Source organism: Filicampus tigris, chromosome 7 (assembly GCF_054856515.1).
Source record: "Filicampus tigris isolate MCC_2025a chromosome 7, RoL_Ftig_1.0, whole genome shotgun sequence".
NCBI classification, from domain to species: Eukaryota; Metazoa; Chordata; class Actinopteri; order Syngnathiformes; family Syngnathidae; genus Filicampus; species Filicampus tigris.
The window spans coordinates 46,524-62,067 of record NC_141223.1 but is presented as its reverse complement, the minus strand read 5'-3'; the positions used below and the strand labels follow the sequence as shown (position 1 = coordinate 62,067).

Sequence of the window (15,544 nt, the reverse complement as noted above, 5' to 3'; positions counted from 1 at the left end):
AGCCATCCGTGTCTTTGTCAAACCGAGTATGCGTGCGGAGTCTTCAAATGTGTTTGTTGTGCGCTTGCTTGCGCAGGAAGAGTGATGCAGAACACGATGCAGAAGAGTAACGCTTTGACCCGTTGACGTCTTGCAATGTGAAAAACCCTTTTAGGATTTGCGCAAGGTAAGCCTATTTGTCCACACAAAGCTAGAAAGATACCCTTTGACAGAATGTGCGCTCAATTGGGGATCGGTGGCCAACTGAGTGAAAATAAGAATAAGAATAAGAATAAGAATGCCTTTATTGATCCCACAGTGGGGAAATTTTCAATGGGATTCGGTGTTGAAAAGCACGCAGAGTGGTGCTGACCTGCGCACTTCACCTGAGCCCTGAGGCAGCAGGGAGCCCTCTGCCGGCACTTGCCCGTCACCGCGGGGCTACGGCCGAGAAGGCTTTTGCCCACCGCTGGAGAAGGCTTTTGCCCACCGCCGCCTTGGTCAATTTTGCCTGTCGGTATAGATCGAGATACATATCCGCAAACGCAACATTCCTCGGCCGCCGCTTTTGACAAGCGGTACCAAATAAAACCTATTCTTGCTTCGCGCCGCCTTGCCGTCGCGCTCACACGAGCCGCCTTGCTTCTTTCACGCTTTTGACAAGCAGGACGCGGCACGCGGCTGACAGGAAGTGACCCGCGCTCATGTTCTCGCTGTCAATTAGCGGGCTAAACGCAGCCGCGGGCCAGCTAACGAGCCGGTGCTAATGGAGCCGGCGGCGCGTGACCACGCCTCGCGTCCGTCGTTAAGTGGCCACATCCGTCACCATAATTAGCCGCCGACACGCTAAGTCACTGCGCTGGCTGCACACGCCAGCGCGGGCCAACGCGCTAAATGACGACCGTCGTTAGAGTCTGACATTTACTAACAACCACCTGCCACTTTGCGCTTCCGCTGATGTCATCGTTTGTGAGTGTGCAGGGGGGCGGGGGGTGGCGAGGCCGACCGAGCGTTGCGGCTAACACGCTAGCGCAAATGCTCACTGAACTGATGTTATTCATCGGGACGTTTCAATGGCAAACACTTATGTATATGTATATATACACATCTGTACCGAATATGGATTGGAGGTCCCCGAGTCAAGATGGCAGAAACCTCCAAAGGTGGTTCAGAACAACCAGGCCAAGATCCTGTGGGACTTCCAGATCCAGCCTGACAAACTTGATACGGTCGTGGCGCTGAATGAACATTAGAAGACAGAAGTCGTGATAGACGTGGCAATGCCGAATGACAGCCACTTCTGGAAAAGGGAACGCCAAAAGCTGCAGAAATGGCAAGGACTGAAAGAAGAAGTGGAGAAAATGTGGAGGCTCAAGGCAGAGCAGTGGTGCCACTAGTGATGGGGGCGCTGGGGGCAGTTACCCCCAAGCTGGGTGGATGCCCCAGCAGATCCCAGGAACCTGCGCAGATTCCTCAAGCTCCAGGCCTCTGGTAGAGGACCCCAGCTTGAAGGAGATTGCGCCAAGGTAGGCGAGGAAAGGTCCTTTTTTTAAAAATTTTTTTTTAAAAGATGATGAAATATTCATCATCAGTGAGGGCAGCTACGGCGTTGGTGGCGGCCGTGATGGCGGCGCCTACGCTTTGGCCCGCCACTGGCTCGTCTGTGCCGGTTAAGCGTATTTACGACTCCGCCGGGTCCGATTGTGAGTTTGGCTTCCGACGAGCGCGGGAGGAATTCCTTTTAAAGGCGGCGCCATTTCAGGCCTTCTGTGTGTGAATAATTCAGCTGGTGAATATTCACGAGCAGTCGCTTCTGCTCGTGACTATTCATGAGCACAGCCTCTGATCATCAATTAAACATCATATCCTTTTTATTGATCCCCACGTTTGTCTCTTAGCAGAATGCACAAGATATGAACTAGGCAAATGACACAGCAAAGTGCACTTACGTGGACTCGTGTTGACCGGCCGGCACGCACGCACGCACGCACGCACGCACGCACGCACGCACGCACGCACGCACGCACGCACGCAGTAACACTGGGGAAGCCAGATGAAGACGCACTAAGACCAGGGCTTTCACGCATACGGCCCGCTGGCCAGAAACGGCCCGTCGGGGGCTCCGACCCGGCCCGTGGCGATAGTGAACACATTGACTGCGATCTTTGAATCAAGGTAAGTGCCGTCGCTCAGGTCGATGGCGTCTCCGCGCCGGCCGAACGGATCTGGGCTCACGCGGCTCGACGGCTCCCAAGCGGACTGGCTGCACGCAACAAGATCGGGGGAACGCCGTTGGCCATTCGTCGGGCTTGTTCAACTGGACTGGCTCGTACTGACGACTGTTCCTAATATTTTGGCCCTCTCAAGTCGCTGAATCCTCACTGGCACTCAAAGGCATCCTGGCATGGTCACGCACGCACACACGCGCACGATTGAGGTCAGTTTTCTATTAAGGGAGCAGATGACTAATCCACGCTTTAGTGGGGGAAGAAAATAATCCTCCTTTTGTCTCTTGATGTCCTTCTAATGCGCCGTGTGTGTCTCTATCTGTGTGCGAGTGTGTGTGCGCGTGCGCACGCGCGCGCGCTTGTGTGGGGAGTCGTACAGCATACAGTTGGCAATGATTCTGGATTAGTAGTTGCAGGCAACCCAAATTAAAATGTCCAATAATGGTAACAAAGTAGAACATTGTTGCCACTACTCCTCCTGCAAATAATCATAATAATAATCATAATAATAAAGGTAAAAAAAAAAAACCCAAAAGGCTCAAAATATGTTTTTTTTCTTTGAGGGGCAAATTTCTCATTTGGAGGAGCGATTTTTGGCAGGTCATTAATTCCCAGCAAGGGCCGGAGACGAAACTTTCAGCAGATGTCGACACTTTGAAAAACATTTGCGTCCTCGCGCGCCTATGCGTGAAATCTGCACTGCATTTTCTATTGTCATTTTTTACTTCTCTGGCTCTGAATCATTTCCGTCGAATGGTTGGACGATTTGGATGTTTGCGATTCTTACTGTTTGATTTCTCTTTCGGTAATGCTTTTGATGTTTTCTGGAAAGCACTTTGAATGGTCTTGCGCATGAAATGCGCCCTCCAAATAGACTTGCTTTGCCTTTCTGAAGCAAGGCCGATATGAGAATTGAACGGTGCGGTTGGACACAAGTTGTCGAAAATGTATCCGACTGAACATTGTACAGAAGAATTGCGCATTTGGCTAAAGGCTATTTGCATTTCATCCAGTTGACTGAACAAATCGAGAGCAAATGGCCATTTCTTTGCTTTTCGGATCGAGTCAGCCGTTTTGATTTCTCGATCTCACCTTGCGCACGGCGGCAAACCGTATTCTCACATTTTCACTGGGGCACTTTCAAACTCATTTGACTTTCAATGGAGCCTTTCTTGTCTCCAATTGCAATTGCAAAAACACCCCTTAGCGCACGAAGAGCTTTTGGGCACGTTCACCCGAGCAGCCCGCAGTTCAGCGCGCAGCCACGATACGCCGTTCGTTTCCGATCGTAATATTTTCTGGACTACTCCCGAGTTTTGCAAGCGTCCAAACTAAAAGGAAGTCACGGGAGACGAAGGAAAGGTTTCCTCCGTTTGACTTGAGCAAAGCCCATGACCCGTTTCCACTGCCTGACCTCCTTTGCCACATTTCACGCGGCTGAAATCGGAGCCGCTCGGAGGACGGCGCGCGACAGATCGGCTTTATCGACAAAGGCCCGAGCGTTTGGGGCCCAATGGAATGCCAAGCGAACGCGCCCGCTCCGAAGTTGCTCCCGCTGAAAGGAGAAGCGTCTCGGCCTCGACGCGACCGACAACGTGTCCGAGAGCAGCCTCTTGCCGGGCCATTTTTGGAAGGGCGTCAATGGCGGGCTGCTGATCAAGTGCGCACTTGAATGCTCCTGACTAGGGAAATGTTTGCGGGAAGTCGCCCGCTCGCCTCTTCATTCCCTGCTTGTCGGAGCCACTTCCCGTTTGGCTGTGCGGCATCGCTTCCTGTTTGGTGTTGATGTCCCTGCGCTGCGCTTCGTCCAGATGTTGGCCCTCGCTGACATCTGCGTTAGCGCCGCTTGACTGCGCGCTGCTAACATCTGCTAACTTCCGCACGCGCTCACACCGCGCCCAAGCGGGACGCTATCGGCCGGATAGCGTCGGCGGAAATGCTGAAAAGGGCCAGGCCGAGCTGGAAGTGCCGGGCACTTACCCTCTGGCCTGCGCGCATCTTTGTGTGTGCATACATGTGCCGATGTGCGCTTGCGTATGCGTGCGTGCGTGCGTACTCGTATGTGTGGCGAAGTCGCTATCGTTCATATAATATAATATATACATATATATAATATCATTCAACATATCGGCAAAGATTCATTTCCAATGAAATACAGGATAGGGACGAGAGAGCAGCACACAGGTGTGGGGTGATTTGGGTGTACGCAGAGAGTATTTGGGGGCGGGGCGGGGCGGGGGCTCCGCTTGAAGGCCGCAGTGTGTCGAAAGCTCGCTTCACGCCGCCGCCGGCCGCTCGTCTCCTCCTGGCCGCTTCGCTTCCCGGACAACATCAAAGCCCTCACTTCACACGCGCGCACACCATCACTTAGTTACACACGCGGCAACACGAGGTGGCAATCAGGTTACCGTGGCAACGCTGGATGCAAATCATCACCTTGATGTGCTCTCATGTGACTCTTGGCAACTTGCGCACCACTGCGTGGACTCATATGGTGCTTTCTTTTTTGAAACGGGGACTTCTTGGGACACATGTGAAGCCGGGCTCTCATGTGGGCTCACGTATGGTGCGTGCGTGCGTGCGTGCGTGCGTGCGTGCGTGCGTGCGTGCGTGCGTGCGTGCGTGCGTGCGCGCGCGCAGGCTCATAGTTGAGGAGCCCCCAGGCTGGACTCACAGCGATGAGATGTTGAGCCTTAATCTGATTGAAGCACACTTCACTGACTGACTGACTGAGACGCATGGGCACACGCCCGCACACACATCTGGAGTACATACATACATACATATGCAGTACATATGCCCGTCTATTAAACCAGGCTAACCTCGAACATCACAGGAAACGGGTGTTTGGTTTTTCCTGTCCTGTTTTTTCCATCATGGTTTCGCTCACGTGAGATAAAGCCGGCGCGTTTGAATGAGGTCACCTGGCGTCGGCCTCGCCTTCAATCATATGATTTCTCGAAAAACCCATTTTTCCCACCCACAGCGCTGTCCACCATGGATTAGGGCCAGATTAAACACACACTGACACACAGAGGCACATGCCGGCGTGCGTGCGCGTCGTGGGGGTGCCGATGCTGCCCCTCTCAATGACTCGACCACCGAGGGAGGAAATGAGGGAAGATCAGCAAAGTGGAAAGAGAAAAGAGCAGCTCAAGCGCAGGACACGCAAGACGCAAGGCTCGAAATTCCTTTTTTGGAGGAGCAGTATTGCAGATCAATGACTTTATTTGAGGAGCAACTTTGTCATTTTGAGGAGGGAGGAATTTTTTTGCATGTTAATATCAGGGCCCTGAAGCAAGGCTTTTCTTAAACAATAAAAATAGGCCAATACCACAAATGAACAATTGCTTTCCTTTTCGAAACACAGGCTTGAAAATGTGTCAGGGGTGAAAAAGGGGAAAAGTATACCACCCCTTTTGGAGGGTCTGGGGACATGCTCAGCTGGAAGAAAAATGGGAATATTCCATGCGCAAAAGCATCCATCAGGTGCATTTTGAGAGGAAAATCAAGCAGAATTCAAGGACAGCTTCTACATTGATACCATCTCGAAATGGTCGTATTCTGCTAGAGTATCGGAAAGGAGACCCCCACCTGCGGCCCCTTCTCCTCTTTAACCAGATGTTTGTTTTTTGGGGGCGGGGGGGGTTGGGGGGAATTTGTCCTTGCCCTCCTGGGGGTTCCGATCAGGGCGAGTCATTGATCTTTGTCAACTGTGGACACGTGAAGCCCGTTGAGAGGTTTCTGTGGGCTACAGGGAAAAAAAGGACTTATTTTGCTGTTCCCTCGGATGTTCTCCGCTTCAAGGTGGCTCCAGCCAGACTTCTGTGAAAGGTGTACTCCGTGGCCCGAGCACTTCATTCCCGTCTTTCGCAAACAACAGTAGGTGAGCTCGGCAACCAGCACGGCGTTTGCGTCTCTTGTTGATTACTACGCCACATTCTTTGACGAGAACGATACTTGCTAACGTGCCTGCGTCCGGCCCAGCGCAGCTTTCGGGGACGGCCTCTTGTGGTTCGGTCATCGGAAAGACTTCCAAACCCGTGATGCTCAATTTTGCTTTTCGCCGCCTTTTGATGATTCGCAAAGTGCAAATTCTGACGGGCAAACTTTCAGCCTTGAAGGTGGCAACAAACTCAACAGAAGAAAAAAGATGGCTCCAAGGAGGAAGGCTGTAAGGAGGAAGAAAGGAAGGAAGGAAGGAAGGAAGGAGGGAAGGGAGGAGAAGAAGAAGGAAGTCAAAGCGTGGGCAAGAAAGGAAGCATAGAAGGTAACACGCGTGAAGAAGTCAAGGGGTGTGCTGGTGTTGCACACGTGTGCGCTGTGTTGCTCTTCAGCGGCCACATGAGCGGATTCAAGACAACTTTCGGCTCACCTTGAAACTCGCAAGCTTCCGCAAGTTGCCGGCAAGCCGGACAAAAAGTTCCGCTGGAAAAGAGTGACACTGGGATGCATCCTCGCAAGGCCGCCGCCACGCAAGATGGCGGCGCGTATGGGCGTAAGTCGTGTGAGCAAATGTCATGCGATCGATCGCGTGATGAGAAATCCTGCGAGGGGAAGTCATGTGATGAGGTGCCACGCGCACGCACGCGCGCGCACGCGCACGCACGCGCGCGCGCGCACGCGCCCGCCATCGCACACACAAGCCCACCTTTGGGAGTTGGTTTTGGAACAAACGGACCGATGCGGCGCGCTGACATCTGCTCTCGCTGTTCACACCACGGAAGCGGCTGCCGTCTTCTTGTTTGTGCTCTGCCAGGCTGCGCTGACATTTACCCGACGGCTGGCAGGGGGCGGCAATTTCCACCAATAGGCGGGCGGGCGTGCGGGCGGGCGGGCGGGCGTACGGGCGTCTCCCAACAAGGGCTCGCGCTTGCCTACACCATGAGTTGCAAGGCCAAAAGCTGCAGAGTGGCCCAACTCTTGGCAAGAGGCCGGACTCAAGCCAAGCCCGTTTGGAAAGCACTTGAAGACGACCAGCGCCGTAACCAAAGTGCTGGACGGCGAGCAAAAGGAAGTCAAGCGACGAGAACAAACGTCTCTGCCCTCACTTTCACTTTGCCGCCGTCATCGGGCACGGCGAGGCTCTCGAGCCGCGCCGACAGTGACGCCGACGTCCTCGTGCCGACGCTTGCCCCAACCGCGGTGAATCAGCGGCATTTCAAGACCGGCCGTCTTTGTCGCAAGCCCGCCTTTGCTGCATCTGCGCCGGCGAAAAAGGCTTTGCGTTCCATTCTCTCTCCGCAGCACCTGGCTCCGCTTGCGGTCGAAAGCGATTTGAGGTCACGGCTGTCGAAAAAGCCGCGCGGGTCGATGCGCGCGCGGGACCCGCTTCAACCGTCAAGCTGCCCATGGCTGCCGAAATCCAAAAGGGACGTTTTGAGGCGCGGACGGCCGGAGCGATCGGAAAGCCAAGACGCGGTCGACAGCTACGCTCGGGGCGCCGCCAGTCGATTCCCAAGACTCGGATGCCGTCGCTGTTCCGGCGACGCGCTGGCCTCGTGACCACGAGTCGGCACGCCGCCGTAGCCCAAATGTGCGGGCGTAGCTGCGTCCGCTTCTGACTCCGAGTCATCGTCGACGCTCATTTGGTCCGCCGGTGGGCGCGCTGATGACACGGCGTCGCGCCGCCCGAGCTTTCCCGCCTGACCCGTGAAGGCAAAAAGATGCCAATTGGAGGCCGACTTGACGGAGGACGCCGACTTGACGGAGGACGCCGACTTGACGGAGGACGCCGACTTGACGGAGGACGCCGCCGTACCGCCTCTGCACTGTGGACGACCCATTTCTGGGAAAATGAAAACTTCCCCGTGGGAAGATTTGACGCTTGCAAAATGTCAACCGAGGGCCCGGCCGGGGTTGACGTGAGCTCACTTTGGTGGAGCCCTTTTCGCTTTGGTTTTTGCCATAGCACCCTCCTTGGCAAAAGTTCCCACGTGACTTTGGATGCTGTGCTGAGTCACTCGCGCTTTCCAGATGGACGTGCAAGTGGGCCGTCGAAAGGCCACATCCAGAAAGCCGCCTGCACGTGAATGAAAATGCGCAAATGTGAATGCATGAGAGCGCACGTCACGGAGTGAGTGAAGGAGTGAACTGATGAATGGATGAGCGAGTGCATATACACTATGAGGGAATTCCGAAATGAACAAGTGATGAAACGGGTGAGTTCAATGAGTGATTGAGTGAGTCAATGAATCGATGAGTGAGTAAACAAGTGATTCATTCAGTGACTCAATGAATAAAGTGACGAATGACCACATTCATACATTAATGAGGGAGTGAATAAATGTCTGAATGAGTGGGTGAATGAATGAATGAACGAAGCAATCCACCAACTGTCGAGTGAATACCGGAATGCGGGCGTACCTCTCACGACGCCATTTGCTCAACTTTTCTCGCCTTTGTCCAGGCGTCATGCGACCGCCGAGCACCGCGTCGCTCGTGATGTCGGCAGTGTCGCCATGGCGACAGTAGAGGGGAGGAGGAGGAGGAGGCGCGCGGCCAATGAGAGCCCGGCGGCAAAGCGCACAGATGGACGAGCGGACAAACAGAAAGTTGACATCTGACGGATTAAAGGCGGGATTAGCGCGCAGACTTCCTGCCGCCGCGTAAAATGCTCGCCAAAGATGTGTGGGCGTGGCCAATTACAGGCAAACACTCCACCTGCCAATCCAAGTCACTCACATGGTCACGTGATCAGCTCGGTGAGACTTCCGAAAATGCCACAAGATTCACTCTTCACTGAAAGATAACTAACACATTTGCTCCTTAACCAGCTAGCTAGCTAACTATAGCTAACCAGCCACTTAACCCATGAAGGCCTAAAGCGCCTGGCTCAACAGCTCCCCAAAACGAAGGCCGTCTTTGGGATTACGCCGGAAAACTTCAGGTTTTCCCACAAATGCAACACCTCCAAAAGAATTGCTCCCTCAGCCCCTGTAGCGGACAGAAGCATTGTACCATAAGAATCGGAGCGCTTCCACGTGTGGCTTTCACACGAGCCCCGCTTCATTCATCTGGACTGCTTCAATCCAAGATGTCCAAAAAAAGTGTTAGAGCAAAGAAAGCACTATTTTTGATTCAAAAAAAAAAAAAAGGGAGTGGTACCATCCTCCATTCTGTTACAAAGTCGTCAATATTGTCATCGTCTACCAACATATATCGTAACCATATATCACGTTCGACTGGTTCTACTGCTTCAAAGTCCACAAGCGCGTCGTCTATATCACCGCCGTTATTCATTTCCGAGCTCCCGCGATCGACGGCGTCCGCCATTATGACTGCAAAGAAATGCGGAACACCCTCCGCGGCCTCGCGACACCGTCCCGCCTCTACGGGCAGTCCTCCAATTACGACGTTTGGACTTTACGAGGCCCGTGCCTCTTCCTCTTCTCTTTTGTCCCCAGCACAATAGTTTACACGCAGTTAATATCCCACTGTGACGGCGACTCAAATGGACGTCATTTCCGCGTGTTACTTTCAACTGTCAATAAAACGCTTGAGATTCTTGTCACTCACCGCGGGAAGGAAGCAGCCGGTTTCCTCCTCGCTCCAAAAGTGTGCTTTTGTGCCGCGTCTCTGAGCTTATTTACCTCTGCTTGTGTATTTGCAGAGGTTTCGCGGCAAACACCGCACTTACGCATGCAAAGACCTCCTGTACTCCAAAGACCAGCATTCCTTGCGGTTGTGCATGCGCAGAGTGTCTCGATCGCGTCCCAGCGCCGGCAGTATCTTTGCCTTTTTCGCCCTCCTCTCCTTCCTTTCCATCCACCTCTCAGCAGTAATGCCAACTACAGCACCTTATGTTTTTATTTGAATGTATTTTCCTTTTTTTTGTTGTTGTTTGGTTTTTTTACACCGAGCATTTTGATGTAAATTTCCACTTTAATCCGACACACGCCGAAATTCAGGTTACATCGCCAGTGTAGGAACGGAACTCGTTCGTAAACTGAGGGCTGCCTGTGTTTTGATGCATTTCATTGGTAAAGAGACCGGGAATTGGATCAAGAAAAAAAAAGACCTATATGCTTCCCTGGCTTTAAGGGTAGAAAGACGCAACGGCGCTCCCGATTCTAGTGGTAGAAAGGCGGTTATCCCGGCCTTAATGGGTTCATGAGTCAACTTGCTATCTGAGCATCCCGCTAACGAATTAGGTTGTTGAAATGTTCAAGTTGACGTGGCCGAGGACCCAAAAGCAGGCGGGCGGGCGGGCGGGCGGGCGGGCAGGCAGGCAGGAGGCGATAAGGGAGTGCGATCAAAAGTATTTCATCGAAAGAAAAGAAAAAGGCAAACAAGGCAGTGGGATGATATGAAAGACCAAAACAACGAGGCTCAAAAGAAATTAAGCAAACACTAGGGAGAAGGACTTGGACTTGACGTTGACAGCGACAGCAACACTGACACGACAATGATCCCACCGGGGCGGGGGTCCGTTTCATCAAACTCTGAGTCTGATCCTTAAGTCTGAGTTGATCTACTCTGAGACAGAAAACTCGGAGTTTCCGGTTCCAGAGCAGCTGATTTCAATCAGTTTCCTCAACCCGGAGTACCTTCACCTGGAGTTAAGCCAGCGCACCACAACTGTGAAGAGGCGGCACGAACGGAGCCCCCGATTCGCAGAGTCACCATGGCAACGAGGGAGTGGCGTGGGAGAACATCGCTGCTCGGGTCAATATATGCGGAAGTTCCAAGTCCTTTGCAATCACAAAAATAGAACAGAGGGAAACTGCTTGCTTTCCGGCGATGAGTTTATTTCATGGAGGTGCAATCGCGCGGGGGAGGGGCGGCGCACTTAACAGCCGATGAAATATAAAAACATCGTTCGACCAGTTTCCACCTCGGCATTATCTCATGGGGGGTACATTTATGTTTCAATTGACGATCCAATTCTATTTCGTCAGGTGGTTGCACAACATAAAATCATCTGGAGCCGGATACATTTTTTAGGTAGATGGATAGTCTACTTAGAAATGGATCCGGATTCAGATGATTACATTTCGTGCAACCACGTCGTTGAGGAAATAAAATGGAGTAAATTCAACAGAAACTTCTTTCAGCGCACGTAGATGATGGGACCGTCACGTGAAACGTACCGCTCAAAAAGAGACGGATCTGGAAATGCTAAAAGATGACTGCACCGTCCGACGACTATTTCATTCTCTGCGTAGCGATGCTGCGCCTTGCTTCGTTTGCGTACGGCAGGGGCGCTCCCGGAATCCCGGTCCTCAAGAGCCCCTATCCAGCCCGTTTTCGTGCATCTCTCCCTGCCTGCAACACCTGCCTGCACCTGATTGAAATGATCCGCTCATCACCGAGCTTCGCACAAGCCTGACAACGACCGTGATCATGTGTATCAAGAGTGTTCAGGAAGGGAGAGAGCACCCCTGGCGTACGGGATCATTCTCATAACATTGTCATCATGTCACGTTTGTCTCCACTTAGTCTGATAAAAATGGTGCCTTGAATGTATTCACTTTGATTTCATCAAGTGGTTGCACGAAATACAACCATCTGGATCCAGATAAATGTATCTGCACGAAACGTAACCATCTGGATCCAGATAAATGTATCTGGATCCAGATGGTTATATTTCGTGCAACCACTTGACAAAATAAAACGCAGTAAATTCAACAGAATGACAGACGGCAGAACTACGCTACGGCAAAACGGGCGAACTGAAGGCATGAGGAAATGAAAAGTGGTGTGTGGCTCAGAGAGGGGGCGGGGACGGAGGTTCACTCGAAACTCGAGGTCCGCTGAGCTAAGCCTGCTCCCGACCGGGTCAGGTTCAGAGAGTCTGTTACTGCGCTAACCGTCCGGGATCTTAAGTTACCCGTCCCTCTGAAAGCGGCTAGCGTTGCCTCTTTCTTTCTCTGCTCTTTCTCTGCTTTGAGTTACCTCCCTCGCTTCTTGAAACGGAACAGTCAGGGTTCGCCTCATTGCCTCAGGGTCCGCAGACTCGGAGTTTTCACACAACCTGCTTTGCGAAACGGACCCCTGGACTGAAAGGAAACAGGCAATTCCATCCAAACAAAGTGACGAGCCACCTCGGAAGACCTGGACGAGACGCAAAGGCGTGCAGGGAGCTGATTGGCTAAGACAAGCGACCGGCTAAACGAGACGGGTGGGCACAATCAGCAAATGAGACAAAGGAACGCAAGGAAAAACATGAAGCTAAATTCCAAAACCAAACTCAAAGACAGACCACGACGGGAAACCAAAGAAATGAATGAATCTTTTCTTTTTCAATTGTTAGTTTGATGCGTGCGCCTGTTGCAAACATGTTTCCTCTACTCCAGTGGGGCAGCGGCAATTGCGGTCGTGGAAGGCACCGCGGTCTCCTGGATGTTGGGGATGGCTCCCTGCTCCAACACGGCAGATTCAAAGGATCCCGACGGTTCGCGGACTTGTGCAAAGCTTGCCGATGTCCGTGATTCCTGGGAATCGGGGAAGGGCATCCAGGACGCCGGCCGTCCAAGACCACACTTGCCCACCCCTGGATTATGCTCCTCCGACGATGCACCTATTTGCTCTTTCCCCCCCAGATTTGAGTCGATGCACTCAAATGTTTGGGATCAAAACATACGCCTTACCCTTTGGGTTAGACATCGGAGACACTTGAGCCATCTCCACTCTCTTTTGTTTCAACATTGATGGCGGTGGAGAGAAAGCTCCCATCTCCCAAAGCACCCCTTTTCAAGGAAAGCAAAGACTGGCCTGTTTCGCCAGCCGTCAACATTGTCAAAGAGAGGAAAACACTTGCAACTGATCACTTCCAAGGAATAGACACACCCACGCGGGCAATTGACCAGTAGCATCCACTTGTGAAAACTGAGCAAATGTGGCCAAAGCAGAGGTTGCGCTCCAACGCCATTGACATGCACCAAAAAAGGGGCGACAGGATATCAGGGAACTGACGTGCAGGCTCGCTCAGGAAACAAATGACATTTGTAAGGGCCCACCACACAGAAGGCTTTTTTGTCCAGTCTTAAAAGATTGCGTATCGGCGACAGAGCCCACACATGAAAGTGAAAAATGAATCAAGAAATCCTGCATTCTGTTCCACCGATGTCAAAGCCAAGTCCTGCGAGGGAGGAATCTCGCATGACCACACGTGAGCTCCCAAAATTGGAGACGAACAAAACTCGTGTGGACGGGTGGGGACGTACTGGGACCAAAATTCAGCCAAGGAAAATTCTTTGACAGCTGGGGGGATGGGGGATGAGACCCTAACCCTTGCAACCCGCTTTGACCGGCCTGGAAGTAGAGCAGCCGTTTGGGAAAATCAACCCGTTTTCCCGAAATTGCAGATGGCCGCCACGGCCCAGTGCGCCAATGTTCCCGGAGTGTTTCCAAAGGAGACCGGGCAGGCGGGGGCCGGCTGGGCGGACGGGCGCGGGCATGTTGAAAATGGCACACAGCACCACACTTGCTTTGGAAAAGACTTCTTGCTGCCCAAGGAAGCCACTTTTGAGGCTAGGACATAGATTGTCTCGCATGGCCACCATCTGCTCGTGCCGCAACTCGCAAAGGCATCATTCCAGCGAAAGATTTTGCTTTGGTGGCAAATATTGAACACGTTACATATTTAAGATTGTCGGCCCCGGCCTGACAAAGTCATTCTGGTCGCACCTTAGACAGAACAATCATTTTATGGGATCATCTCAGAGGCAACTGATAGTCGGCCGTTTCGTCATCCTTGGTGTGGAAGGGGCAGGGACTCAAACGGACCAGTTGTCTTGACGTGTGTGCGGGGCCTGAGTTGCTGGATCAATACAGGGCACTCAAACCACAAGCATTCAAATGAATATGGCTGGATGGAAGGAAGGAAGGAAGGAGAAAGGAAGGAAGAATTAAGGAGGCAAGGCAGCCTTAAAGGATGGAAGGACAGAAGGAAAAAAGAAAGGAAGGAGGAATTAAGGAGGCAAGGCAGCCTTAAAGGATGGAAGGACAGAAGGAAAAAAGAATTAAGAAAGGAAGGAAGGAAAGAGGGCAGAAAAGAATGACCGAGTTTTGTAATTGTAAGTGGAAAAGCATTATGAAGGGGAAGCACACTTCAGTGTCCGTGGTTGAGAACACGTGACCCGTGTTGGAATCATTGCTCCCCCATCAACACCCCCCACACGCACGCACGCACGCACGCACGCACGCACGCAGCCCGCTTTGCCCCCTCCCCACGGGCTTCTCATACTCGCCCTCATGCATAATAGATGAGGCAGGACAGACACGCGCACGCGCACAGGATCAACTATCGGCGCACATTCCTGCACGATGGAGGGGGTTGGGGGCGGTTAGAGGGGCGAGGAGGAGGTGGGGCGGGCTATGCTATCAGTGCATGTATCGCTCCACACACGCACGCGCAGGGGATAATGGCATCGTGTAATCAGATTACGACGATGATTCACTTCCCGCCAACTGAGCAAGAGATCAAAGGCAGCCTTCTTGTTCGCGCGCGTCCGCGCCAATCATTCAATCGATGAAATGAAATCAAAGCAATCTTACCGTCATCGATGAGCCGCTTCTTGAGGACGTGGGAAGAATCCGACTGGGGGTCGCGGGGGGCTCCTCGGTACTGGGGAAGAGAGGGGAGGGGCCGCGCCGTCCCGGCCGTCAGTCAGTCAGTCAAACCTCCAAACACGTCAATGACATCGCCGCAGATCGTGCACGTGCTCGTCCGCCTCAATCCGGGCGGGGTCCTGGTCCTGCTTCGGAACGGATCGGATCAATAAGACGTACGTGACAACGAGAATGGAGACGCTTGGCTAATAACAACGTCCACTTTCTTCCTGGCGCCTCCGCAGTGCGCGCGCCCAGCCGTCAGTGTGCGCGTGCTCGTCTCATACAGCCAAAAGCCGCCGACGGAGCAACTTCACAGCCTTCCTACCTTCCTACTTCCCTTCCTCCCTCCCTCCCTCCCTTCCTTCCTTCCTTCCTTCCTTCCTTCCTTCCTTCCTGCTTCCCCTCCAAGCAGCAGGAACACAAAATTGGAGCCGACGCGCACGCGCGCAGAGTGCACGAGCGAGGCGGGTACGCGCCGGAGCGAGAGAGCAGGAACGGAAAGGAAAGGAAAGGAAAGAAGTGGATTGGAACTGAAGGACAAGACCCGCCCACACCCGCCGCCCATCTGTCAATCACGTCTTTAGGTCTTCTCGTGGGCCCTCGAGGTACTCCTCCGCGTAGGTATTGGAATTGGAAGGATGCAAAGTATCTCTTTCGATGGCAATAACGTGAGAACGTGATGAGCATTCAGCCCGATGTATGAGCCATCCACCAAGAGTCAATTGATGCTTCTGATCAGGCTTCAAATGAGATGACGACAAGTTGATGTGAAGCGGGGA

At 52.8% G+C, this 15,544-nt stretch overlaps 1 protein-coding gene across 4 annotated transcripts in view; it reads right to left on the bottom strand.

The window, feature by feature from the left end:
* The window catches only part of LOC147144205 (leucine-rich repeat and fibronectin type III domain-containing protein 1-like protein), a 35,392-nt gene extending 20,101 nt beyond the window's left edge, over positions 1 to 15,291 (bottom strand). For 2 of the 4 annotated variants that reach the window (XM_086035418.1, XM_086035419.1), the window contains exon 1: positions 14,709 to 15,291. The gene's annotated coding sequence lies outside the window, so the exon portion shown is untranslated. The remainder of the gene's footprint in view (positions 1 to 14,708) is intronic. The other 2 variants (XM_086035417.1, XM_086035416.1) reach the window with 1 other exon arrangement.
* Between the last annotated feature and the right edge of the window lie 253 nt (positions 15,292 to 15,544).